Source organism: Protopterus annectens, chromosome 2.part0 (genome assembly GCF_019279795.1).
Source record: "Protopterus annectens isolate FY-2018-M chromosome 2.part0, PAN1.0, whole genome shotgun sequence".
NCBI classification, from domain to species: Eukaryota; Metazoa; Chordata; order Ceratodontiformes; family Protopteridae; genus Protopterus; species Protopterus annectens.
The window spans coordinates 955,965,569-955,992,857 of record NC_056728.1 but is presented as its reverse complement, the minus strand read 5'-3'; the positions used below and the strand labels follow the sequence as shown (position 1 = coordinate 955,992,857).

Sequence of the window (27,289 nt, the reverse complement as noted above, 5' to 3'; positions counted from 1 at the left end):
TGTTTGGCAACCTCTCCATCTGAACTACATTCTCTTACTCAAAATGTTTTCAACACTGTAGAAACATGGTTTACCAAACGTTGCCTCTTACTTAATGCTAAAAAAACTAAACTCCTTATCTTTACACCCACTACTAGGTCCCCCCCTTAGATTTCTCAATCTCTTCAAATAATGGCACTGTTATTCTCCCAGACTCTACCACTAAACTTTTAGGAATTGCCATTGACAATAATCTCTCATTTGATCACCATATAAACAACACCATTAAAATAGTCAACAGAAAAATAGGTTCCTTATATATATATTTTTAACCTCAACAGCTAGAGCCAAGATCCGCTCACTCCCATCTAATTTCAACCATTCTGTATGCTTCACCTATATTTACCAACCTTAAAAAAACTAACCGTAACAAATTAGCAACTTCTTATAATAACATTGCCAGATTCGCTACTGGCAATCCCTTTAGAACCCACCACTGCTCTAATCTCAGGCAACTCGACTGGCTTGAATTCCAAAATCATCTGAAAATCCCCCAACTCACAATTGCCCACAAGATATTTCACCAACCCAATAATACCCCTATACTCTCAAAAATCCTAGTCCCATACAATAATCTGAACTCCCTACGTTCTTCTAACAAACTCCTTGCTAGCTTAACAAAGTCAAATAATGCAGCTGGTGACTCTCTGTTTACCAACACAGCAGGAAAAAAACTGGAACCTGCTACCCAGTGAACTAACTCTAATAACATCCTTGCCACTTTTCAAACTAGAACTTAAAAAACACCTCCAAAAGCACTGGCTTTGCCCTTGTAGTAACCCTGACTAACCACCCTCATCACCCCTGTTTCTTCCTCTTCTAACCTAACTTCCTCTCTTCTAAACACTTAGTCTTGTAAATAAGACTGTCACTAGTTAAACTCTAACCTATTGCTTAAATCCTTGTACCTTATGTGAAGTATTGCTTCCTTAATCTGTAAATAAGACTGTCACTAGCTAAACTCTAACCTATTGTTTAAATCCTTGTACCTGATGTGAAATATTGTACGTAACTCTCCTGTACTACAACTGTTTTTAGCTTCCTTAAGTAATATTCTGTTTATTGCTACTTTATATCTAGAATGAAAAAAGCATCTGTTTATTTGTTTGTTAATCCTTTACTTACCTTGTAACAATATTTTTATACTTTGTATATCTGTGTGGAGCTTTTCTCCCCAGGCCTCTACTGAAAATGGAAATATGTCCAACTAGACTAGCCCGGTCAACAAATGTAAAATAAAATAAAAATACTATATATATATGTATATATATATATATATATATATATATATATATTTTTTTTTTTTTTAAATCTATATATGTGTATATACATATATATATGTCTATATATATATATATATATATATATATATATATATATATATATATATATATGTGTGTGTGTGTGTATCCCCAGCTACCTTACACATATTGCATGTAATCTAATTGCATATAATCTAATAGCTGAAATATACCTCTCACATCTCACCCACAAAGGGAGGTTTAAATATATTTAATGATAAATAAAAGAGCAAGACTATAGTCAGTAACTCAAAATGAATTCACAGTTCAAAAGCACAGGAAATAGTTTACCAAAACAGTGCAGGATAGTCTCAAAAAACAGTGCAGGATAGTCCCAAATAAAAAAAATACAACATATGAGTTTGGATATTGTCATTGCCTTATAGGTAAAAACAATTTATGATTTTCGGGCAAATCAGAGGATGCAAGGCAGTAAATAATAATATATACATATTCTTCATACAGTATTTTCTTACATTTCTTCAAATTGTATAAATGACATAAATGAAAGTGGTGTGGAGGGGGTGTGTGTATTGCCTTGACTGCAAGTGGAGATAGCCAAATCTGAGTTGTGCATTCATCAATGTCATAACGACTTCTAGTTATGTGAATAACAGTGACACCTGCTGACAGTTTTGCCTAAAAAGTGATAATGACTGTTATATTGTAACTGCACTGTGCTAATGGCTTGCAAAGTTATGCATGCTTAGACATAAGTGATAATTGCGTGTTGAGTAGGCATTCATTATATTGCCTTCTGCAGCTGTTGTTACACAGTCATAATCTGTTATGAGAAAGACATAGTGATTCACTTAATTTTATTTATTTTGACATTTGTTAACCGGGTTTGTCCAACTGGGCTTTTGTGGCCCATTTTCAGTGGAGACCCGAGGAGTAAACCTCCAGTAGTACATTTTTAAAGAAGTACAATTTTAAACAGTATTGATATAATAGCAGTTATAGCAAAAAGATTCACATATGTTGGGTTACATGCATAAAGTTAAAGTTGCATTAAAAAGAAGCTTAGTAACATAATTTTACATTGATATAGTTAAATAGGTCAACAATAACATTTTTTTGTTTGTATACAATTATGCAAATGCATAGTAGACACATTTGAGAGAGAGGTGTATTGAGGTACTAAGTATGGTCCTTTTGAGGGTATATAAAGGGAAGGAAGACTAGGTGGGGTCATGGCAAGGGCAGGACTTTTAGTTCATTTTTAAAGTGTGAGGTGTAGGAGATTGAACGTAAGTCAAGGGGAAGTTTGTTCCAAGCAAGGGAGTGTTTGTAGAGTAGTTTGCCTACTGACCTTTTTGGGTGGTAGATATCAAGTAATTGTTGGTTAGAAGTACGGAAGGTCCGGGATGGGATGTAGATGGAGACTAAGGAAGATAGAGATGGACAGAAGGAGGTTTTATAAAGAATAGAGTGTAGCATATGAAATTGATAAGCTAGCAGAAATTGAGGAAGTTCAAGCCATTGAAGAGAGTTTAAAGAAATGCAGTGGTGTGAGTTGTATGGGGAGTTAGTAATGAATCTGGCTATTCTATGGCAAGTCTGTTGGAGTTTGTTCAGAGTGGAGGCCTGGATATTGGTTAAGAACTGGGGCGGGCGTGTAAGAGGGAGGGGGAGTAAGGAGTGCCTGGCCCAGTGTAAGTCTAGATTCAGGGGTTAGGAATTTTTTGTTACGATATAGCAGGCCTAGTTTCTGGGTTTTTTTTTTTTTTATATATATACACTGGAGTATGTGTAGGTTGAACTTTAGTTCATCATCGATAATGACCCCTAGGAGTTTTGTGTGGGTGTCAGGTTGGATAGTTGTGTTGTTAGAAGATTTAATAAAAAAAGGAGGTTTTGTGATGAGAAAGAGAACAGGGAAGGAAAAGTAGGAGTTTAGTCTTTTTTGGGATTTAGGATCAGTAGGTTGTGAGAGAGCCATTGTTCAGTGGATAGTAGGGCTTGTTGGGTCGGGAATGTTATTTCATATGAATATAAGTGTGGAGTCGGCTTACCTGAATAAGGAAGGATTTTTTGCATGAGGTGTAAAGATCATTGGTGAAGATGTTAAACAAGATGGAGCCTTGGGGAACACCAGTGGAGATGGGAAGGAAAGGTGAGGAGGATGAGAGCCATTTGACAGATTCTTCCCTGCCAGATAGGTAACTATTAAACCAGGCAAGTAATAGTAAAAGTAGTGTAACAGTTATTACTGAGCCCTTCCTCCCACCTATATGTTAGCTAGATACCAAGCAATGAGTAATGAGTCCTATTACAATTGTTTGTGTACATCACAAAATGCTGTGGTCAAGTACTCTGATGTGAACTGCAATTCCCAAGCAATTGGATAGACTCAGTATGTCCGTGGACACTTCCCAAAGGAGACACGAAGAGGTATTCATACTAAGGGAATTAGGCCATGGCACTACAGAAAGTACAGTTGTTAGCTGATGTTCTTCATGTTTCACTGTTGCAGTCATTACATTTGGGTAATCTGCTGGCAGGTTGCCCTCAGTCGGCCTGATTAACAAAAGTCGGTTGCTGTCCCTTCTTCCATGACATCAGGTCGTCAGGGGTGTAAAACATGCAGCCGACGTCATTACATCAGTCTTTCTTGCCATGCGGTGCCCGAAGCAGAAGCAGTTCGCAAGTGCCGGTCAGCCGACTCCTGAAATTTTCGATGTTCGTCATGTTTCACTGTTGCAGTCATGACTCTTAGTCGGCCAGAATTCCACAGTCTAGGTCCGGCGTCGGTTGCTGTCGCCTCTTCCCTGACGTCAGTGCACCAGGGGTATAAAGGATGCAGCCGACGCCATTTTCTTCAGTCTTTCTTGCCGCGGTGTCCGAAGCAAAAGCAGTTCGCAAGTGCCGGTCGGCCGACTCCTGAGATTTTCACAGAAGAATTTCAGATCCGAAGTCTTCATTAAAGCTAAGTACCCCGTTGGGGAAACTTTTTTCTTGCTCCAGACCGATGTCAGAAAAAGTTAACAATTGTATTTCTTGTGGGAAGCAAATACCTCATAAGGATTTCCATTCTTACTGTATTCCTTGCCTAGGCCCTGATCATAACATTGCTAGCTGTCGGTTTTGTGCTAGATTCAACAAACGCACTATTAAGCGTCTGTTTGATTTTGCTTATTACTTTGGCCGAAAATTCAATTGCATAATGCTGTCGGAACAGCCGACGACCGGAGTTACTAAAAAACGCAAGGAAAAAGAGGCGGACAGGCATCCGAGATCCAAAACAGACGACGAGGCTTCCGTTAAGCCAGTCGCCGGTTCTCAGTGAGGCACTTTCGCAGCTCCTGACACCCGCTACCTCAGAGCCACATGCCGCTAACGACTCCCACGTGGAGCCAGCTAGGCCTCTGTATACTCAAGGTATTGGACATTCGGAAATCATTCCCTCAGATGGGTCCGGAGCTGCTGAGCAGGCATCAGCTTCTGAGGGTGTTTTCAGACCTATACAGTTGTATGTAAAGCCTAATTTTGCTTCAAAAGCAAAGACTACAGCAGCTTTAAAGACAAAGAAGCAAGCACAGCATTCTCCAGGACAGACTTCCATGCCTAAGAAACAGATGCTCAAAATGGCCGAAGACCTTATTACCTTGATAAGGGGTTCCCATCCCCCTCCTGACAAGAGGCCTAGGCAAGAGACACACTGACTCTTCAGATCAGGTTTCCATTTCCTCTGACTCCTCTTCTGTACAGGAATACTCTCTTCCTCCCTATGAGGATTCTGATGCTGAAGAATCCATTCCTTCAGCCTCTCCTCCTGAGGATTATTCTTTTGGGGAAACCCTGCATACCATAAGGGAGCACTTCCACTGGGAGAGACAAGATTACTCAGAATCAAAGAAGAGGCTTAGAGATTTTCTTTTACTTCCTCAGCACAGGCCTCTTGCTATTCCCCCTGTGCTAGACATTGTAGATGATGTATTTTCAGAGTCCGGCCTTTCTCCAGCTCCCTTACCTCCAGCTCCTGTTAAACCAGACAGATACTACAGGGTTCCTGATTCACATAAATTTCTTTATAAAAACCCTGCTGCTAACCCAGAAACTATTTCTCAGGGTCCCAAGGAGGGTTAAGGCCGCTACTGCAAAAAAACCCTGTCCCTTTTGACAGGGATTCAAGGGCACTAGACCGATGAGGGGAAAAAGGTTTACACTTCTGCTACTTTGGCTGTGAGGGCTTTAAATTGTCGATTTCATATGATTAAATATCAGCCATACTTAATGTCACTGTTAAAACAGAAAATGTTGACTAATTCTGATTGTACAGAAGATAAGGAAATACAGGATTTATTGCATGCAGTTGAACAAGTGGGAAAACGTACATTGCAATGTGGTTTTGATTCTCTCGAGGCCTCCTGCAGGGCCGCAGTTACAGGTTCTGTCATTAGGAAGCATGCTTGGTTAAAGGAACAAAATCTGCCTGATCATGTTAAAGCAAAATTATTAGATGCTCCATTACAGCATGATACTTTATTTGGTGTTAAAGCAGAGGAGGTTTTGAAGAAAATGGAGGACAAAGCGAAATCTATGCAAACATTAAAGGATTTCTTACAGGTTCAGCCACCAGAATTTAGCAGGAACTGGCCTACAAAGAATTGGTCCTTTCCAGTGTTGGACAGGCCACAAAGAGGCAGATACAGACATCCCAGAGGCAGATCCCAGCCCCAGGGCTCATACAGGCCTAAACAGTGGGGTGCTCCTACCTCCAAAAGTGGAGAAGACAAAGCACAGCCATACAGGAAACAGTCCCAATGACTTGCCTCTGCCAGCACCAAGTACTTATCTTCTTGCAGCCCCCTTAGGGGGAAAACTAGCACTTTTCTCTCAAAATTGGCACATGATCACCCAGGACAAATGGGTATTGAATATAGTGTCCCAGGGCTACAGGTTCCACTTTCACACCCTGCCAAAGGCAAAAGGTATGCCAAACCTGCCACACAATCAGTGGGCAGAGGCACAAAAACAAGTTTTGTCCCTTATGCAAATGAGGGCCATTCAGCAAGTACCACAGCAAGAGCAGACTTTTTTTGGTCCCCAGAAATAACAAAGCCTGGAGACCAATACTGGACCTGTCTTTTCTAAACACATTTCTGGACATTCCAAAATTCAAAATGTTAACTCTGCAGCAGCTTCTGCCCATGCTCGGCAAGAAGGCTTGGCTTGTAACTTTGGACCTAAAAGAGACATACCTGCATATACCAATCAGACAGTCTTGCAGAAGATGCCTCAGATTCATAGCTGGCTCAATGCACTACCAATTCTCTGCACTGCCCTTTGGCTTATCTACTGCGCCCAGGGTCTTCACAAAATGCCTGGCACCAGTAATTGCATTTTGCAGACAGAGGAATTCAAATTTATCCTTACTTGGACGACTGCCTTATACAAGCAGAGAACAAGGACACTCTACTAAAGCATCTGGCGTTCGTAAAAAGATTATTAATTTGCCTAGGGTACACAGTAAACGAAAAGAAATCAAAACTAGTACCCTCTCAAGAGATAATATTCCTGGGTGCAAGCTTAAATACATCTGCCCAGATGGCTTACCAGACTCACGCCAGACAAAGGCAACTAACTTCTTACTTCAAAATTTTGGCAACAAAGACCCAGTTATCTGCAAGAAAAATTCTGCAGGCTTTGGGCTTCATAGCTTCCTGCATTCTGCTAATTCCATATGCCAGACTGCATATGAGGAAACTTCAATGGTACCTAAAAAGTGTCTGGACTCAACATTGTCAAAGCCTGGAAGCATTAATTACCCTCATTCCTTGCCTGCAACAGGAGTTTCGATGGGCTCATGCCTGTGACCTCAACAAGGGACAGCCATTCACTCTACCCACAGCCAGGTAGTCAGTAACAACAGATGCATCAGATTATGCCTGGGGAGCACACATGGCAGGAAAATGTATTCAGGGCTCATGGTCCACAAGCCAAATGCATCTACATGTCAATCAAAAAGAGATGCTAGCTGTTCAGAATGCCCTGACAGCTTTCAAGGATCTACTCCATCCAGGACAACTACTGATGAGGACGGACAATATTACAGTCATGTGGTACATAAACAAGCAGGGAGGCACACATTCCTACCCCCTCTGCAGACAAGCCATGACTTTGTGGAACACAGCATTGACTTATCAAGTACACTTGCAAGCACAATTCGTGCCAGGAAAGAACAATACTCTGGCAGACGATCTAAGCAGAAACCTTACGGATCCCCACGAGTGGAAACTGGATCCACAAGTCTTCAGCATGATAACAAAGGAATGGGGATGCCCAGACATAGATCTATTTGCCTCCCCTCACAACTGCCACCTACAGAAATTCTGCACAAAGATTTATCACAAGCAAGCATGGAAAGTGGATGCTCTGTCATTCAGCTGGAAAAGTCTAACAGTATATGCCTTTCCTCCTCTGCCTCTCCTCTCCATGGTACTCCTAAAGGTCAGACAAGAGAAGCCAAGAATGATTCTGATTGCCCCAGACTGGCCACACCAGCACTGGTACCCAATCCTAAAAAGCTTGTCTCAAGGCCCAGCCTGGACATTGCCTCTAATTCCTCACTTACTGACCTAGCGAAACAATCAGACTCTGCACAGCCAACTCAGGACCCTAAATCTGGCAGCATGGCGGATAATGTAACCATTCAAAGCACACCTCTCTCTAAAGCAGTGATGATGTTATTTTGGAGGCCAGGAGGCCCAGTACCAGAAAATCTTATGCAGAAAAATGGAAAAGATTCTGTGCTTGGAACCAGTCACAAGGAATTGACACATCTGTACCAAATATTCCTCAGATTTTACAATACCTAACTGAGATGCTGGACAAAGGCCTATCCTTTTCATCAATTAAAATTCATGCCTCTGCCATTTCAGCTCATTACAATATGGAACCTCCTATTTTTTCCCATCTTTTGCTAAGGCGGTATCTCAGAGGGACCAAAAACATAAGACCTCCAAGAAGAGCCCCAATACCTGCATTGGGACCTCAATTATGTCTTGGAAAAACTCACACTGCTGCCTTTTGAGCCAGCCAATACAGCTGATATAAAGTTTTTATCTTGGAAAACAGCTCTGCTCCTAGCAATAACCTCTGCAAGACGAGTTTCCGAGTTACAGGCACTCATGGCTGTGGAACCTTTCATCATTTTCCATCCAGACAGGGTTTCTCTAAGGACAAACCCAACATTTATGCCTAAGGTAGTTCATTTGCCTACCTTTTATCCAAACCCACAGAATAAGGGTGAGAGACTTCTGCATTCCTTGGACATACACAGACAACTATGCTTCTACTTGGACAGAACTAAAGCTTTCAGAAAAACTGAGCAACTTTTAGTGGCATATGCTGCAGGATCTCAAGGAAAGCCAATCTCAAAACAGACTATTTCAAAATGGATAGGCCACTGCATTCGTTTCTGCTATTCACAACATGGCAAATCATTGCCCAAGGGCATTAGGTCTCATTCTACCAGGGCAGCAGCCACTTCAGCAGCCTTTCTCAGAGGAGTGCCAACCAAAGACATTTTAGAGGCTGCAACCTGGACTTCAGTGCACACTTTTACAAAGCACTACCATTTACCTCTTTACTCTAAATCCAGAGCAGGCTTCGCCACTGCAGTTCTGCAAGGCCTTTATAGCCTCTCCTAATCCTATTTAGGACCAGCCACCCAGCCATAGCTTTTGGATTCAACCCAAGAGTAATGACTGCAGCAGTGAAACACGATGAACATAGTACAGCTGTGTACCTACCATAAATGTAGATGTTCGAGTGTATTCACTGTTGCAGTCCAGGTTACCCACCCTCCATCCTCCTTTTCTTTGCTGGGACTTACCTATACTTCTCTATCTTATACAACCTATGTGGTGTATTTGCTTATAGATGAAGGAAATGTTTATTTTACTGCATTTTACTACATGCATAATTATTGGCATAATATTTTTAGCCTATCATTTTGGGGGCACCTGACATCTGGGGCAAGAAAAACTAAAGAAAATGGCGTCAGCTGCATCTTTTATACCCCTGGCGCACTGACGTCAGGGAAGAGGCGACAGCAACCAACGCCGGACCTAGACTTTGGAATTCTGGCCAACTGCAGGTAGCCTTGCCAGCAGGATAATCCAAGAGTAATGACTGTAACAGTGAATACACTCTAACATCTACATTTATGGTAGGTACACAACTGTACTTTTTCGAGTTTCAGAACCGAAGTCTTCAACTAAAAAGCTAAGTACCCCATTGGGGAAACCTTTTCTTGCTCCTTACCGATGTCAGCAAAAGTTAATAATAGCAGTACTTGTGGGAAGCAAATACCTCATAAGGATTTTCATTTGTATTTTATTCCTTGCCTAGGCCCTGATCACAACGTGCCTTGCTGTCGGTTTTATGCTAAATGTAATCAAAGCACTATTAAACATCGGTATATTTTTGCTTCTAAATATTTTGACTATCGATTTAACTATCCAGAAATGCCATCTGTTAGCAATCTGACTACAGAAATACCTAAAAAAACGCAAAGAAAAAGACAGAGACAGACCGTCGAGGTCCAAAACTGACGACGCTTCTCCTAAGCCAGTCACTTGTTCGCTAGTACTCATTGAGGCGCTTTCGCAGCCCTTGATACATGCTACTTTTGATTCGCAGGCCTTTACTGAGACCCATTCGGAGTCCGGTATGCCGCGAGATGCTTCAATTATTGAACCCGCAGATGTCACTACCTTAGATGGGTCCGGAGCTGCAGTGCAGGCACCAGCTTCTGAGGGTGTTTTCAGGCCTACAGATTTGTATATTAAACAGACGCCTTCTTCAAAACTAAGGGCAAAATCTACATCTATGTCTAAAAACCGACGCTTGGGCCACGTGTGCAGGCCCCTATGCCTAAAAAACAAATGATCAAAATGGCTGAATAATTATTCTGATCAGGGGTAGCCCCCCTTCTAAGAGTCCTAGGCAAGACATTATGATTCTTCTGAACAGAGTTCTATTTCTTCTGTTTCTTCTAATGAACAGGATTTGACTACCTACTTATGAGGACTCTGATGGAGAAGACTCCATTCCTTCTGCTTCTCCCCCTGAGGATTTTTCTTTTGGGGAAACTTTACATACCTTACGGGAACATTTCCACTAGGAAAGTCAGGATTTCCCCGAATCTAAAAAGAGACTTAGGGATTTTCTTCTTTTTCCTCAACATAGGCCTTTGGCTACACCTCCTGTCCTTAGACATTGTTGATTATGTTTTTTCAGAATCTAGTATGGCTCCTGATTCTCTGCCTCCAGCTCCTTGTAAGCCAGCCAGATACTACAGGGTTCCTGACTCCCACAAATTCCTTTTCAAAAATCCTACTGCAGATCCTGAAACCATTTCTCTGGGTCCCAAGGGCATTAAGGCCTCTACTGCTAAAAATCCTACCCCTTCTGATAGAGATTCCAGGGCGCTGGATAGATGGGTTAAGGTGGTTTATACTTCTGCAACCTTGGCAATCAGGGCTTTAAACTGTCAATTTCATATGCTTAAATACCAGCAGCATATCATGGGACTGCTTAAACAGAAAATGATGTCAATTTCTGACTGTGGAAAATAAAGATTTACAGGATTTATTGCATTCAGCTGAACAAGTTGGTAAACGTACTTTGCAATGTGGTTTTGATTCTTTGGAGGCCTCTTGCAGGGCTGCTGTAACTGGCTCTGTGCTAAGAAGGCATGCTTGGCTTAAAGAGCAAACTCTGCCCGACCATGTTAAAGCAAAATTGTTGGATGCTCCTTTACAACAGGACCGTCTCTTTGGTAATGAGGCTAAAGAAGTTTTAAAAAAGATGGAAGATAAAGCTAAATCTATGCAAACTGTGGAAGATTTCTTACATGTGCAACCTCTGAGATTTAGTAGGCACTGGCCTACTAAGAACTGGTCCTTTCCAGTTCCTTCGAGAGCCACTCAAGTCAAACCCAGACATTCCAAAGGCTCCAGGTTTCAGTCACAAGGGACTTTTAGATCAAAACAATGGGGTGCCAGCTCCTCCAAATCTGGAAGCAACAAGGCACCTCCCTATGGTAAGCAGTCTCAATGACTTCCCTCTACACTTACCAAGCACTTACCTTTCAGCCACCACTTTGGGCGGAAAACTGGCACTTCATGTAAGAAACTGGCAACTTATAACCCAGGACAAATGGGTTTTAAATATGGTATCCCAGGGATACAGATTTCATTTCCACACATTGTCAATACCAAACAGATGGCCAGACCTGCCCCCAAATTAGTGGGCAGAGGCCCAGGAACAAGTACTGTCTCTCATGAACATGGGAGCTATTCAACCAGTTCCAGAAGAGGAAAAGGGACAAGGTTTCTATTGGACTTTTCCTGGTACCCAGAAAAGACAAATCATGTCGTCCAATTCTGGACATCTACTCTAAACACATTTCTGGACATTCCAAAATTCAAGATACTGACTCTTCAACAGTTATTTCCTATGCTAGACAAAGATGCTTGGTTGGTAACTCTAGACTTACCTGCATATCCGAATCAGGGAATCTTGCAGAAGATACCTCCGCTTCAAAGCAGGCTATTTGCATTACCAGTTCTCTGCACTGCCCTTTGGCTTATCTACTGCACCCAGGGTCTTCACAAAGTGCCTGGCTCCAGTAATTGCATTTTGCAGGCAAAGAAATATTCAAATATATCCTTACCTGGACAATTGTCTAATTCAGGCAGAAAACAGGGACATTCTTCAAAAACATCTGGCGTTTGTAAAAAAAAAAAAAAAAAAAAAAAGTTCTAACTTGTCTAGGGTACACCATAAACGAAAAGTAATCACAACTGGTACCCTCTCAAAAAATTACCTTCCTGGGTGCAAGCTTGAATACAACTGCCCAGATGGCTTACCTTATGCCAGAAAAGCAAATTTATTTGGTGACCTGCTTCAAACAGGTGGCCACAAAAACCCAGCTGTCTGCAAGACAAATTCTGCAAGCCTTGGGGTTCATGGCCTCCTGCATTCTTCTAATTCCATATGCAAGACTGCATATGAGTAAACTTCAGTGGTACTTAGAGTTTATGGAGTCAACGTTGTCACAGCCTGGAAACAATGATTCCTATCATACCTTGCCTGCAACTAGAGTTCCTATGGTGGGCCGAGGCCTGCCACCAAAACCAGGGACTGCCATTCACTCCACCCCCTGCCTCCCAAACCCTAACTATAAATGCATCAGACTGTGCTTGTGGGGGGGCTCATCTGGCAGGGAAGTGCATTCAGGGCAAATGGAGCCCAAATCAAATGCACCTTCATATCAATCAAAAAGAGATGCTAGCTGTACAGAATGCACTGACAGCCTTAAAGGACTACCTTCATCCAGGACAATTACTGATAGACAGACAACACCACAGTTATGTGGTACATCAACATGCAGGTGGGTACACACTCCTATCCCCTTTGCAGACTAGCCATGGCATTGTGGAACACAGCCTTGACGTATCAAATTCAACTACAAGCTCAAATCCTGCCAGGAAAGCTGAATACTCTGGCAGAAATCTCATGGATCCACACGAATGGAAACTGGAATCACGGATTTTCAACATGTTGGCACGCCAGTGGGGGAGTCCAGACATAGATCTTTTTGCCTCACCCCAGAACTGTCAGTTGGACAAGTTTTGCACAAGAACTCATCACAAAAAAGCCTGGAAAGTGGATGCTGTATCATTCATCTGGAAAAACCTGTCAGTCTATGCCTTTCCCCCTCTGCCTCTGCTCTCCAAAGTTCTACTAAAAGTCAAGCAGGACAAACCAAAAATGATTTTGGTTGCTCCAGACTGGCCTCGCCAACACTGGTACCCACTCCTGCGCAATGTGTCACACCTTCCACCGTCACACCTGCCTCAAACACCTTGCTTACTGTCTCAGCAGAACAACCAAATTCTGCACACTCAGCTCCAAACTTTGAATCTTGCAGCGTGGCTAATCACCTAAATTCAACCTTGGCATCCCTCAGCAAACCTGTGATGGATGTCATTTTGGAGGCAAGAAGGCCTAGTACAAGAAAATCTTATGCTGACAAATGGAAAAGATTCTGTGCCTGGAATCAATCACAAGGGATAAGCACAGCAGTGCCCAATATTCCTCAGATTTTACAATATTTAAGTGAGATGCTTCACAAGGGCCTGTCCTTTTCTTCCATAAAAATCCATGCCTCAGCCATTTCTGCTCATTACAACACAGAACCTCCCCTCTTCTCTCATCCTCTGCTAAAGCAGCATCTCAGAGGGGCCATAAACTTAAGACCACTCAGGAGAGCTCCAACCCCTGCCTGGGATCTCAATTTTGTATTGGAAAAACTCACTCTTCCTCCTTTCGAGCCAGCTGCTACTGCAGACTTAAAATTTCTCTCCTGGAAAACAGCTTTCTTTTTATCAGTCACTTCAGCAAGAAGGATTTCCGAATTGCAGGCTCTTATGGCAGTGGAGCCTTTCATTATTTTTCATACGGACAGGGTGTCTCTCAGGACCAATCCATCCTTCATGCCTAAGGTAGCATCCAGTGTGGCTCTTAATCAGACCATTCATTTGCCAACTTTCTTTTCCAGTCCACAGAACAAGGGGGAATGGATTCTGCATTCATTGGATTTACACAGACAACTTACATTTTACTTAAACAGGACAAAATCTCAAAGAAAATCTGAACTACTACTGGTGGCATTTGCTGCAGGGGCAGAGGGAAAGGCCATTTCAAAGCAGACTATTTCCAAATGGATAAGCCATTGTATTCGTTTCTGCTATATGCACCATGGTAAATCTATCCCCAGGGGATCAAATCTCATTCCGCCAGGGCTGCATCTACTTCTACAGCCTTTCTCAGAGGTGTTCCTACCAGAGACATTCTAGAAGCTGCTACCTGGAGCTCAGTTCATACGTTCACCAAACATTACCATTTTACCTCTCTTCTCTAAATCCAGAGCTGGCTTTGCTTCTGCTGTCCTGCAGGGCCTTATAGCTGGTCCTAATGCTGTATAAATCCGTCCTCCCAACCATAGCTTTGGGAATCTACCCAAATGTAATGACTGCAACAGTGAAACACGAAGAACATAGTACAGTTGTGTACACTTACCATAAATGTAGATGTTCGAGTGTATTCACTGTTGCAGTCCTGGTTACCCTCCCTCCAACCCCCTGTTTTTTCATTTACTATGCCTCTTCTTTCCATTACTATGCTTAAAAGCCTTTTTGGTGTATTTGATTTTGTTTGGAGGTATATTTTTGTGTTTTTAAATTACTTTAATATTTGGCTCCCATTTGGGGTCACCCGACATCTGGGGCAAGAAAAACTGATGTAATAACGTTGGCTGCATGTTTTATATCCCTGACAACCTGATGTCATGGAAAAAGGGACAGCAACCAATGCAGGACCTAAGACTTTGTTAATCAGGCCGACTGAGGACAACCTGCCAGCAGATTACCAAAATGTAATGACTGCAACATTGAATACACTCGAATATCTACATTTATGGTAAGTGTACACAACTGTACTTTATCATAACAGTAGATGTCTGTCTCTTCAGTATTCTAGTATTCAAAACGTAAGGGATCTCCTCCCAAAGATAGCCTAATGGTCCAGCCAGTACACCAAAGCCATCAGTACTTACATGTATTGTACATTACACACAGACTCCTTTCAGAAGCAAATAACCTTTATCTCACTCCGCAACCACTGAGTATACTCAGAAAAGCAATAAGCTAAGCAAAACATGTCAAATTTATCTGGCTGATCCCTCTACAAATTAATCCAGAAAGTAGTAATTCATGTTCTCACCTACCCATACCTCTTGTAAGATATAGGTCCCCCTGTATGACCCATGAAACCCATGTAGTATTGGAAACGGTAACAATACTACCCAACAGTTAAAAAAAAAAAAAAAAAAAACAGCCACCCTTGGTGGAATCACATCAATAGGCTGTGTAACAGAAGGAAGAAAATCATGGCCAGAAGTAGGAGGTGCAGCACCCAGCAAGATAAAAGCCGTCTAAAAGACATCTGAAGACAAATCAAATAAACTAAAGCCAAATCTGAGGTACATTTGTCCTACCAGGCCAAGGACAACCACAAGACATTCGTCTGTGTGCACATCGTCAAATGAACCACTGCCACAAATGCTCTCCATAAAGGACTAACGTAGACAAATAACTGGCATCTGAGCTATGGACTAACACTAACTTGCCAAGAAATACAGAACAGTATCACCCAGCCCTTGCAACTGTCATATTGATACCCACATCCCTAAGATTTGACTCAGTAGTCGGGGACTTGAGGGCACACACAGACATTAATCTAGCCTTTCACCATTACATGTCTACACTAGTGGGGAAATCATTCTTTGTTTTGCAATGTACAAACAAAGGTAAGGTATCTTGGTCCAAGGAAGATAATGTTCCACTTTATTCAGCATTCTTCAGACCAATCAAGTACAAGGTTCATCAGTAAAAGAACATGTCATACCTCTGACAGATACACAAAACATGCAGTGTTACATTTACCCATTCTAAAGACTTAAACCTTGATTGTGGTAAAAGTAGGACCTACTGGAGAGAAGTATGTATCCCAGAGACTACCGCTTCTCTGGAACAGGCTCCCCACCCATCTGAAGCAGAAATTCAGCCTGGGTTTGTCCCCCCAAATCTATGAAAGACAGAGGCAGACAGTAATGTGCAAACTAACAGACCCTGCCAGACAACTTCTAGAGGGGCCTATATTACTAGACTGAAAGATCAGAAATGCGAATGTATTTACATCGGCACATAAAGGTCGATGTACATACAGAGCGAACTGTGTAAAGGGCGAAAACCAGAACGTGTTTCTTAGCCAGCAGCGCAGTGGTGGGGATAAAGAAATGTATCTTTTTTTCCCACTGTAGTGCGGTTTCAGAGTTGGTATATTTAAGTAGGGGGGTTTGGGGGGCAAAGCCCCCAACATGGCGGGTGCAGGGGGGCTTGTCCCCCTGCAAAAGCAAAATAATTTAGTTTTTTATTTGGAATTTTACTTGCCTGTGTGGCGCATTCTGATGATGAAACATGTTCGGCGTTTCGTTTTTCGCTGTTTACGTGTTTCACACTGCATGTACATCGACCTTTGTGTCTGTGCATACTTTCGCTATTTAGTACTTTCAGTATAGACCCCTTCTATAAATGTCATTGACAAAAAGCTCTTGACAGATTACACTAACTACAGTACAAAAGTATAGAACTGTTTCTTCCTTATCTTGTAGAATTTATTAATGACAGGGGACCACCAGATACCTTGCACCCTGGGTAGCTCACCATATTGATATGCAAATAGTCTAACAACTGAAATATGCCTCTCACATCTCACCCACAAATTGAGGTTTAAATATATTTAATGATAAATATAAGAGCAGGACTAAAATCAGTAACTCAACAAAATGACTTCACAGTTCAAAAACACAGGAAATGTTTTACCACAACACTGCAGGTTAGTCTCAAACAAACACAACATATGACTTTGGATATTGTCATTGACTTATAGGTAAAAACAATTTGTGGTTGCACTAGCACCTCCATGCCCAAGGCCAGATGCAGTGCTGCTACCTGAGCATGACTGATGTCTGCAGAAACATGCTCCCTTCACTGAAATGCAAAGGATTACAACCCCATGGCCTGCCATGTCTGGGTGTGGACAGTGCACTCACCAATGGATAGCAGAAGTGCTGACATTATGGGAATGTGATCAGGCATGGCCACATTGGCTATTAGCAGATGATGTGACTGACCTACGTTCATGAGGATGACATTCCCCTCCCAGCAGATGTCCCATGACAGACATCCCTCACTCCATCACAGATAACCCCTCATTTCAATGTGCTATTCATCTGATTCAGGGAATCGGCAACACAGTGGAGATAGTCACACATGTCAGTCTGTGCCACAACCTAGAGCATTTATCTGGTGTGCCTTTCTAAATGTGCCTGTGCCTCCATGATGGCCATAAATATATGTTGAGTGACACACAGAGACAACTGCACCAGGTGGAGGAGGGACAGCAGGCCCCCTTTAAGCACCCCTGTCAACCTTCCTGTGTTGCACTTTGCCAACACTTATGCTACAACCAGACTCCACAGGCACTGAAGACGCAGTAGCCACACTTCCCTGGTCAATGTCCTTGCCCTCCACCTGTCATATATGTGGGCTCAGTAGACTGGGTAGGCATAGGCCTATTGGCTGTGTCCAGGGAAAAAGATGGGGGTGGCTGGATGTCAACATCTGTGTCAGATTCAACCCCTGCACCCCCAGACTGTGCCTGAGTTTGACCACCATCATGATAAGTGTCCGATTAATTGATCCATAACCACCAATTACATTATTAGATTTAACAGTGTAATTATGTGAACCAATATCCCCAACCAAAATCTTTACTATATATTGTTACTATATATAAAATTGTTACTGAAGGTTTTATTGGAGCATTGATATTAAAAGTTCTTATCACTCCTTTTTCATGCGGAATCTACATAAATATAATCAACAATATATAAATAAATGCACTAGAAAAAATATTTTTTTACAATAATTACTATACTTTCTTCTACAGTTCAGATATGCATGCTCAATTTCATACCACTATAACAAGTAAGTGAAGAATGAGGGGGGGTTGCTTGCAATGACTCCAAGCAGAGAAAAAAAAAACAGCCTGGCTTGTGCATTCATCAAACGACTTCTACTTATGTGATTAACAGTGACAGCAGCTGAGACTATTCCTAGAAAAATGTTAATGACTCACTGCTGTATTGTAACTGCAGGTATTGCTAATGTGAGAATGACCTTCCTTTCATTACTGCAAAGGGATGCGTGCTGAGACACAGGTGACAATTGCTGCACATAACCTGTTAAGTAGGCATTCATTATATTACATTGTGCAGCTGTTATGTAACTGACTCAGCATCATCAGTAAGGAGAAGACCTGAGTCATTCAGTCAGACATATTGCTGAGTCCTTCCTCCCACCTAAATTCCACACATGACTGACAAAGCCAGGAGAAATGCACCAAAAATATGGTAGCTCCATGCCGTCAGTAGTCACCTAGTGATAACCTTTATCCCATTCAGGCAGTATAATCACAAATAGAATAATACAAGCAGAAGTGATGTAATGCAATGTAATTTGCAGACTTTCTATATGTCCCCAGTAAGCCCTCCAGTAGTAATCAGCTCTAATGTCTGGCATTATTGACTTACTATTATCTTCAGAGATTTACCAGAACATAAGTCTTATTGGGAGGGGCAGAAACAAATTGTGTACTTGTGCACTTACATACATTTCTGCAAAGCTAAATATTACGATGGTTGGGGAAACATAAAGGCACACCGCGATCCCATTATGCGGGCATTGTTGACAAACTAAAGAGGTTAGGTTCATAGGTTGGTACTAGGCTATCGACCCTAGGGCCTATACAAGCCTAGCCATAAGAACTCCCTGGATATTTCGTCCTACAATATTTACTTCCCTGGACCCCTGTCTAGCAGGGCAATTGACATGATCCCCGGGGTGAATTTCCTATCTCCCATCCAATTGTCAAGGTTCCTTTTGAAGAGGCGAACTGTGGAAATGTCCTGCCTGTACGGTAACTGCACGGCTCAAAAACCAAAATGCAAAAAACAAACAAAGCCAGCAGATCAGGGCAAGCTGTGTAATTTTATTAGCTTGTCTTAAAGCATAAAAAACTGGTTTCAGCTCAATAAATCCTCAACCTTCAGTGTTTAAAATAGTTAGAACAGTAGTCCTTATTTATAATGAACATACAGATTGATGTTAAAACATGATTGGTTCCTTACAAATGTTCATTCATTCCAGGTGCAAATAAAGCCCCCAACTTAATTATCCATTTCTTTTCTTTTGAATCCAAAAGGTTATGCCATCTGGCTTTATTAGCCCTATTGCCCATGATTTTGTCGATAACTATAAATCTAAATGTAGCATTAGGATGTTTAATGGTATGTTTATATAGTGCGTTACTGGGTGTTTTGTTTCTAATGCCACTAAAATGTTCTGAAATACGGATCCTAAGGGGTCTGGACATCTGCCCAACATAAAAAGCATGGCAACTACAGGTGACCAAATAAATCAGCCAATCTGTCCCACAATTAGCAAAGAACTGAATTCAAAAACATCACCCGTGCCACTACTAGAAAACTCCCTGGTTCCACTCAAAGCTACACAGTGGGTACAGCGGCCTGCAAGGCACACAACACGAAAGCAGGCCCCCAACCATGGTCCGCCGTCCAGAAGCCCCTGCAGTCCTGTCGATGTGCTTGCAACGGCTCATTTGGGACCCCACGCCTCTCCCCCTGCAGACCCATATGTTACCTGGCTCACAGACAGGATGCAGGAAGTTAGAAGTTAGAACTGGGGAGTCCACCTCTACAAATAGGCCAGTTACAAGTTGAGTCCCTCAGAGATCAGTCCTTGGACAGCTCCTTTGTGGCATTTGCTTCTTTGAAGTTAAGGCTAATGTCAGTGGTCACTGGCTGACGGAATTTGCAGATTACAAATTAGGAACTATCATTGAATCCCACACACTGAAACAAATGCTCTCCTGGAGGGGCTGACACAGACAAACAACTGGTGTCGGAACCATGCACTGAAACTAAATGCCAAGAAATGCATGATAGTTTCCTTTTGAGAATCATTGAGTGCATTTCCTCCTTTGGTATGTACCTAAGCAGACATATCCAACAATTGAAATGTCCATAGAGGTTAACACTAAGAGTACAAGGCTGTCCTTTGCAGAAAGTCTCAAGGCTCTATCCCTGTATTCTGTCTCCTACAGGATTTGAGGGGAGATTTAAGCCTGACATACAGGGCATTCCCAGACCTCACTCTGATGGACCTCCTGCTTATCTGCAAAACAAATAGCATCAGAATTACCCATTCCAAAGAATTAAACATTGCCTGTGATATAAATAGGACTTGCTGGAGACACAGGTATGTATCCCACAGAGTACCCCATCTCTGGAACAGGCTCTCCATACATGTGAAGCAGAGTTCCTCCCTAACCCAATTCAAGTGTAAGCCTGACAATTTGATGGGGAACAGTACACTGAGCCCTGGTTTGGCAGCTATGTCTGTAATGGATACAAGCACCCTATAAATGGTTCATCTCCCAGTCCCTAGCTTGTAAATGTTTCATCTCCGAAGCCACTACTTAAACTTATCTTGGATATCAGAACTCTTCAGAGATTTGGGATGCTTGGCTAGGATTAGCCTAGTAAACGCCTATGAACATATGAGGTTTCTTGCTATGTGAAGACATGCACATCTGCACTGTAACTGAGATTTTCTTTCAGCACAAGTTGATCAGACTACAGCACATAACAGACTTTCAGACCTGTGGGTAGCTATTAAGGGTTATCAGTACTGGTCAGAGACATTTCTACCTCCAGATAGTGTGTCTGTAAACCTCAAACATAACATTTTGTAATTCAAACACTAGGGCATGCACTGGCATCCCGACTACATTGACAGTAACAGCAAGTGGAGTTTAACAATTGAAAAAACTGACTGCAACTTAAAATAATCAGGGGCGAAATAAGGCAGAAGACATAATATGGGAAAGAATACAAACAAGGGCATGAAAAGCACACCAGCGACTAACACAAGAAAGGAATATCAAGACACTACAAAGTGACACGTACCAAAAGGAAAGTAAGATGGTCACACAAGCAGCTGGCCAGTTTATAGGTTCATAGAGCTGATCCTGTGAATTATAGACCAACTAGTTTTACTAGCATTGTTTGTAAAGTAAAGAAATGTATTTTTGTGGAACCTCAAATTATGAAATAAAGGCATAATCAGCCTATGATCCCTCAACCAAAACCAATTTGGTCTTGTGGAAGGTAGATCCTCTCTGCTAAATCTGACCGATAGCTTTGAGAATGAAACTGAAGCAGTACATAATGGATAGATGTTCGTTCTTAACAGGACTTGACTAAGACCTCTAATATTATTTCACATTCTGGAAATAGTGATAAGCTCTCCTGCTTAAAATATTAATCTCTACAAAGTCTGCTTGATAGCCATTCTGCTGCAGACAGAGCTCAGACTCAGGACTGGTGACGCACTCCTCTAGGGTAGTCACCAATGGTCTCTCACAGGCTACTGTATTCAGTCCTCTCCTTTTCAGCAAGTACTTCACTGATGCAAGCAAATCCCAGGGCTCTATGGCTTACAATGTTTGATAATGACTGCAGTTTGGTGAGGTCATAAGCTCTCCAGCAGATATCTGCATCTTACAAGAGAAACTGAACTACACTAATTGCTGGTGCCAGCACAAAAGACTTGAGCGAAATGCAAAATAACGTTTCATAGAGCAAGAAAGCAATCAAAATAGGGCATGAATGTACTTCCCATTAGGGCTCAATATGAAAGACTGAGAATTTCTTTGATTTGTAGTCCAAATGTGCTGCTTGCCTTTCTTCAACATACATGGTATGTTACAAAACATAAGATTTTTGTACATTTCCTAAATATTGATCTAAAGAAACAGCACAATACTTAAAATATTACACCAGAAACCTGGCTAATTAGCAATATCAATCACACCCATTTAAAAGCGTATATTTTATAAAATAACAGATTTAATCATACACAGACTCATCATCATAACTGTCTAGTAGCTAAAAACTTAATTCATTAAAACATGATATATTTTTGGACCATGTTCTGTGAATTCTGAAGAATGGTTTACGATTTGTAATGCTCTGGGCTTGCAAGGTATTATGCTCATCACCAACCCCCACCACAAACGTGAAAACAGGAAAGCATAATCTGGCATTTTAATTTTAGCATAGCGGTATAACATCGGCCACTGCATTATGTATGCTATTGTCGCATTATTTTGACAGGTACAGAGAAAGAGTTACAGGGGTGTGGTGTAATAGCAGCAACAATCTGCTATTACAACTGCTGCGCTAACAGTTGGCAGTGGAGAAGGTCTGGTTTTAATTATTTTCCAGTCTGATATCTATAAAAAATCACTGTTAGTGACAGCAAAAAAAAAAATCAGTTAGTAGCCAAGTCCATCTATAAACAATGTAGCTGCAAGGCATACCTCTCAAGCTCATAATGGGAGACATCCCGACAAAGCCAAAAAATGAAGAGACGACCAAGGTCCGCATAGGGAGCAGCTTTTACATTTTACTGATATAAACTTAGAGCTGCACATTGATGCAAAATCTGTTACTGCATTATGGCATTTAATGAAGAATGTGAAACCTGACACTCAAAACGTCTGTCACTAGCCTCATTGATTTAAAAAAAAAATAGATGGTCAGAACAAAGATGATGAGGCAAAAATCTAGACATGTGAAATTCTGGGTTGCTGAGAGGTATACTGCAAAGGGTAATGGAATCATTAATTTTTTGCCGCCCTTTCATTAAACACTTGCCTGCACCTTTAAACAATTTCTGGCTGCGGGACTCCAGAACAACTATATTCCAACTGCAAGCAACTCGTACACACTCTGTAGGCATGCTTTCTGTAAAGTTAGGGTTTTGCTTTCTAGCAACTGGGTCAGTGTGTAGTTAAGCTCTCCTCTGTCTCTCTGCACTTCCTAAGTAACTCTCTGCATGTCACAAATGGACAGCACCACAGCAAGTAGAACTTCAGTAGAAGTTCATTCAGATAAAAAAAAAATCAGTCCTCATAAAGCAAGAAAACCATGTAAGCTGTAGCAGGGCAACAATGTTACCTTATCTTACCTTGCTGATCAGAGATTAAATGGTCTGTAGAAGAGACTTGCAGTTTGTTTTAAAAATACACACAGCTCCTCCGGTACAGGTCTTTCTTCCGAGAGCCTTAACTGCAGCAAAACTCCCCGGGTTCGTTAAGTGATCAGCAGGATAACTAGAGAGGGATCCAACCAACACCTTTGCGCAACGGTTCTTGGAATTCATAAATTCCAATGCCCTGGATCAACTTATCCATAGTCCCCCCAGGGGCTCCAATATCCTAGACCTGGTCATTACCAACATGGGAAATCGATGCTCCACACCTATGGTCACCCCCTCGTTAGTCAGCTCTGACCATAAGCTAATCACCCTTAACATCCACATCCCACCCCCCAAGTAAGGAAACCTCCATAAAAAACTTCTCCAAAGCCAACTTCATGCTACTTGAGTCAGAAGTGACAAACTTCATGACACCCATGCAGACGGGAACTGAAAGTTCAACTGCTGAATCCTACACTAAGGCACTGTGTGAGCACATACACTCATGCATGAATTGTGCCATCCCAAATAGAACCAAGATGCTCTAATCCAAAAAAAGGAAGCCAATCTGGTGGTCCCCTGCCATAAACAAACTTTACAACAAAGGGAAGAAACTGTTGCAGAAAAGAGGAAAATCCCATGATGCAAAAAAACTCCCTTACCTGTCCCAGTAAGAAACTGAGATCCCTCATAAAATCCTCCAAAGCTAGTTACTAAAATAAAATTGTCAAAGATTCCAAAGACAACCACAAGGTATTCTAACACTATGTCAAGAATCTAAATGTCAATGCTCAGATCTGCTCTGAGCTAAAACAGAATGGTATTAAATATACTGATCCCAAGGATATTGCCAATATCCTGGCAGATCAATTCAGTGCCAACTTCACCCCCTAAATGGCCCATCTCAGTACTGGAAGATTGCCAAATTCCAGTAATAACGGCCACACAAGTAAAAAAAAACGCACTCTCCAAAGCTAAGAATACAGCATCCATGGGACCAGATGACATCCCGGGCTGTGTACTATGTGAACTACAATATGAACTGGCACCTCACCTGTGTCATGTTTAATCATAGCCTCACCTCAGGTTTCGTGCCTACTGAGTGGCGCAGAGCTACAGTTATCCCACTTCACAAGGGGGGATCCACCTTGGATCCTGGAAACTACCGTCCCATGACTAGCCTTTTCTGCAAGGCCATGGAGCGTATTATCATGGAACTTATAAACAAAGACATTGGCAGCCTTCAAACACTGGACCCCACCCAGTTTGGGTTTGTGAAAGGCCGATCTTGTCTCCTGAACCTGATTGACTTCTTCAAATCAGACTCCAGAGCCATGGACAAGGGTAAGGTGGTTCACACAGCCTATCTAGACTTTGCCAAGGCCTTTGACCATCCCCCACTCTGGAATTATAGATAACCTTACTAAGCTGGGCATTAATCCCTATGTCACCCAATGGGTTGCTAACTGGCTTACTGATAGAAACCACACTTAAAAGTAGCCGACTCCAAATCCAGCTCCAGACAAGTGGAGTACCTCAGGGTTCACTCCTGGGACCGCTCTTGTTTGGCATCTACTTCTCTGAAGTACAGGCCAACACTAAGGGACTCTGTCTAACAAAGTTCGCAGATGACTGCAAACTGGGAGCCATTATTGAATCCTCAAATTATGTGGATACTCTGCAAAAGGGCCTTACAGAAACAGATGCTTGGTGCCAGAGCCATGGGCTCAAACTCAGTGCCAAGAAATGTATAGTTATCCCCTTTGGGAAAAAAACATGTACCCGTGAATTACCATATAGGTGGCAGTACACTAAACACAGAAAGTGTGATAAGAGACTTAGGGACACAAGTGGACAGTGGTCTCACCTTCGATAACCACATCACCACAACAGTCAGGAAATCCTATGTGGCACACCTCATCACTAAGGGCTTTTCATCCAGAAAAATGGTCGTCATTGTCCCACTGTACTCATCCCTCATTAGACCCATTATAGAATACAACGCCCCATTTGGTATGTACCTCTCAAGACATCTGCAACAACTGGAAAGGCCGCAGAAATACCTCACTAAAAGAATCACAGGCCTAAAGCAGATGCCCTACGCTGACCGCCTTAAAAAACTCCAGCTATACTCTGTCACATATCGTCTACTCAGAGGCGATCTCTGCTTAACATACAAGGCCATGTCAAACCCAGAGCTGTTGGCCATGTTACACTTAAAGAAATCCCAATCCCTCAGAGCCACATGCTCCAGGGATCTAAACCTTGTCATCACAATAAACAAAACATGCTGGAGGGATAGATTCCTGACCCAGAAACTCCCCAGACTCTGGAATAGATTGCCCATACATGTCAAGCAGAGTGCCTCTTTGGCCCTCTTCAAAAGGAACCTTGATGATTGGATGGGAGAAAGGAAATTCGCCCCGGGGATTACGTCAGTCGCCCTGCTAGACAGGGGTCCAGGGAAGTAAATAGTGTGGGAAGAAATAGCCAGGGAATTGTTATGGCTAGACTTGTATAGGCCCTAGGGCTGTGATAGCCTAGTACCAACCTATGAACCTTTTTCTACAAAAGCAAGATAAAGAAAGGGAACTTTTACTGCTGGGGACCCCTTTTTATTGGGACAGAACAAAGGATTTTAGGTCAGGGTGTGGAGGAGTTAAGTGGACTGTGATTGGACACAACGGCTTGCTTGCATAGAAAATTGGCTTGCTATGAGAAGAAAGTACAGAGTGACTTGCAAGCTGATTTTCTCCGAAAACTCAAATATAACCACCACGTAACTCGATGCTGAAAATTAAGCTGACAAGGTAACTGACAGAGTTCAGTTACTTTTTCAACTTAATTTTCAACAGTGGAATTACTGTCTGACTGCAAAGTTAACTGCACTGGGAGAAGGCACTCGGGGTTAAGAGAGTGGAATTCCTATCTTCTCATTGTGTGATCAGTGTTAAGCACAGAGGCGCCATGAGAAGGTACTCTGAGTTAATGACAGGACCACCAGATTGGCTTCCTTTTTTGGAGGAGAGCGTCTTGGTTCTGTTGGGTATGGCTAGTTCCATGCATTTATGTACGTGTTCGTACAGTGCATTGGTGTATGATTTGGCAGTCGTGCATCTATTTTACATTGACATGGGTGCCGTGAAGTTAGCCATCTCTGTTTTTAGGAGCCCAAAGTTAGCTTTGGAGAAGTTTTTCATGGTGATTTTCTTTTGATGCGGATTTCAATGGTGATTAGTTTGTGGTTAGATCTAACCAGAGTGGAATTGACTATTGGTGTAGCGCAACGGTTGCACGTTAGTAATAACCAGGTCAAAGATGTTGCTTCCCCTAGTGGGGGTAAGAATGAGCTGGTCCAAGGCATTGGAATTGATGAATTCCAGGAAGCGTTGGGCCAGCATATTGGTGCATGAGTAGTTTTCCCAGTTGGAGGGGTAGTTGAAGTCACCTAGTATGAGAATGTTGGGTTGGACCCTAATAGTTTCCAGGGTGCTTAGGGACATGGTTGGGGACCTGTAGCAGGCTATGACTTGAATTGCCATCTTACCCAATGTCAGTTGTACCCGAAGTATCTCAATTGCGTTATGCTGGGCTACTAGTCTGGAGATGTGCATATCCTTTAGCAATATGGAGACACCACCGCCTTTGGAGCTTCGGTCCATGTTCTGGGGCTGAAAGGTGTGGAATGGTAGCACGGGGGTGCTTTCTACTGCTTTTAACCAGGTGTCTGTTACAGCACAAATGTCGATGTTCTCCATTTTGAGGAGTGCTTCGAGCAAGTGTATCTTGAGATTTAGACATCTAGTGTTGAGCAGCAAGGCCGTTAGACTGCATTTATGTATAGCTGTTATGGTGATATAAAAACCTAGCAGCTTAATACTGCAGTTGTAAAGGATCTGCTTTTTAGACCCATTGCAGAACTACTGTTTAAGAAACTGGAAAAAAATGGAATACTGTGCAGTATGCGAAACATCATATGTGAAGTTATCAGTCTTCGTTTATCCTTGACATATGGGTTTGGTTCTGAGTATCAGAACTTCTTGGTCATTACTACAGGCTGTGAGAACCAGAAACTCTCGAGCTTAAATCCTACCCAGAATGCTCCTCTCCAGTTTACCTCAGATCTTGTTTGCCTCTCTTCCTATGACAGACACATCAACATCACCAACTAGCTCTTGAGCCAAG

At 42.2% G+C, this 27,289-nt stretch overlaps 1 protein-coding gene across 1 annotated transcript in view; it reads left to right on the top strand.

Annotated features, from left to right (window-relative positions):
• Positions 1-27,289, top strand: part of HAUS6 (HAUS augmin like complex subunit 6) — a 2,286,143-nt gene that overhangs the window by 2,047,194 nt on the left and 211,660 nt on the right. The gene's annotated exons all lie outside the window — the stretch shown is intronic.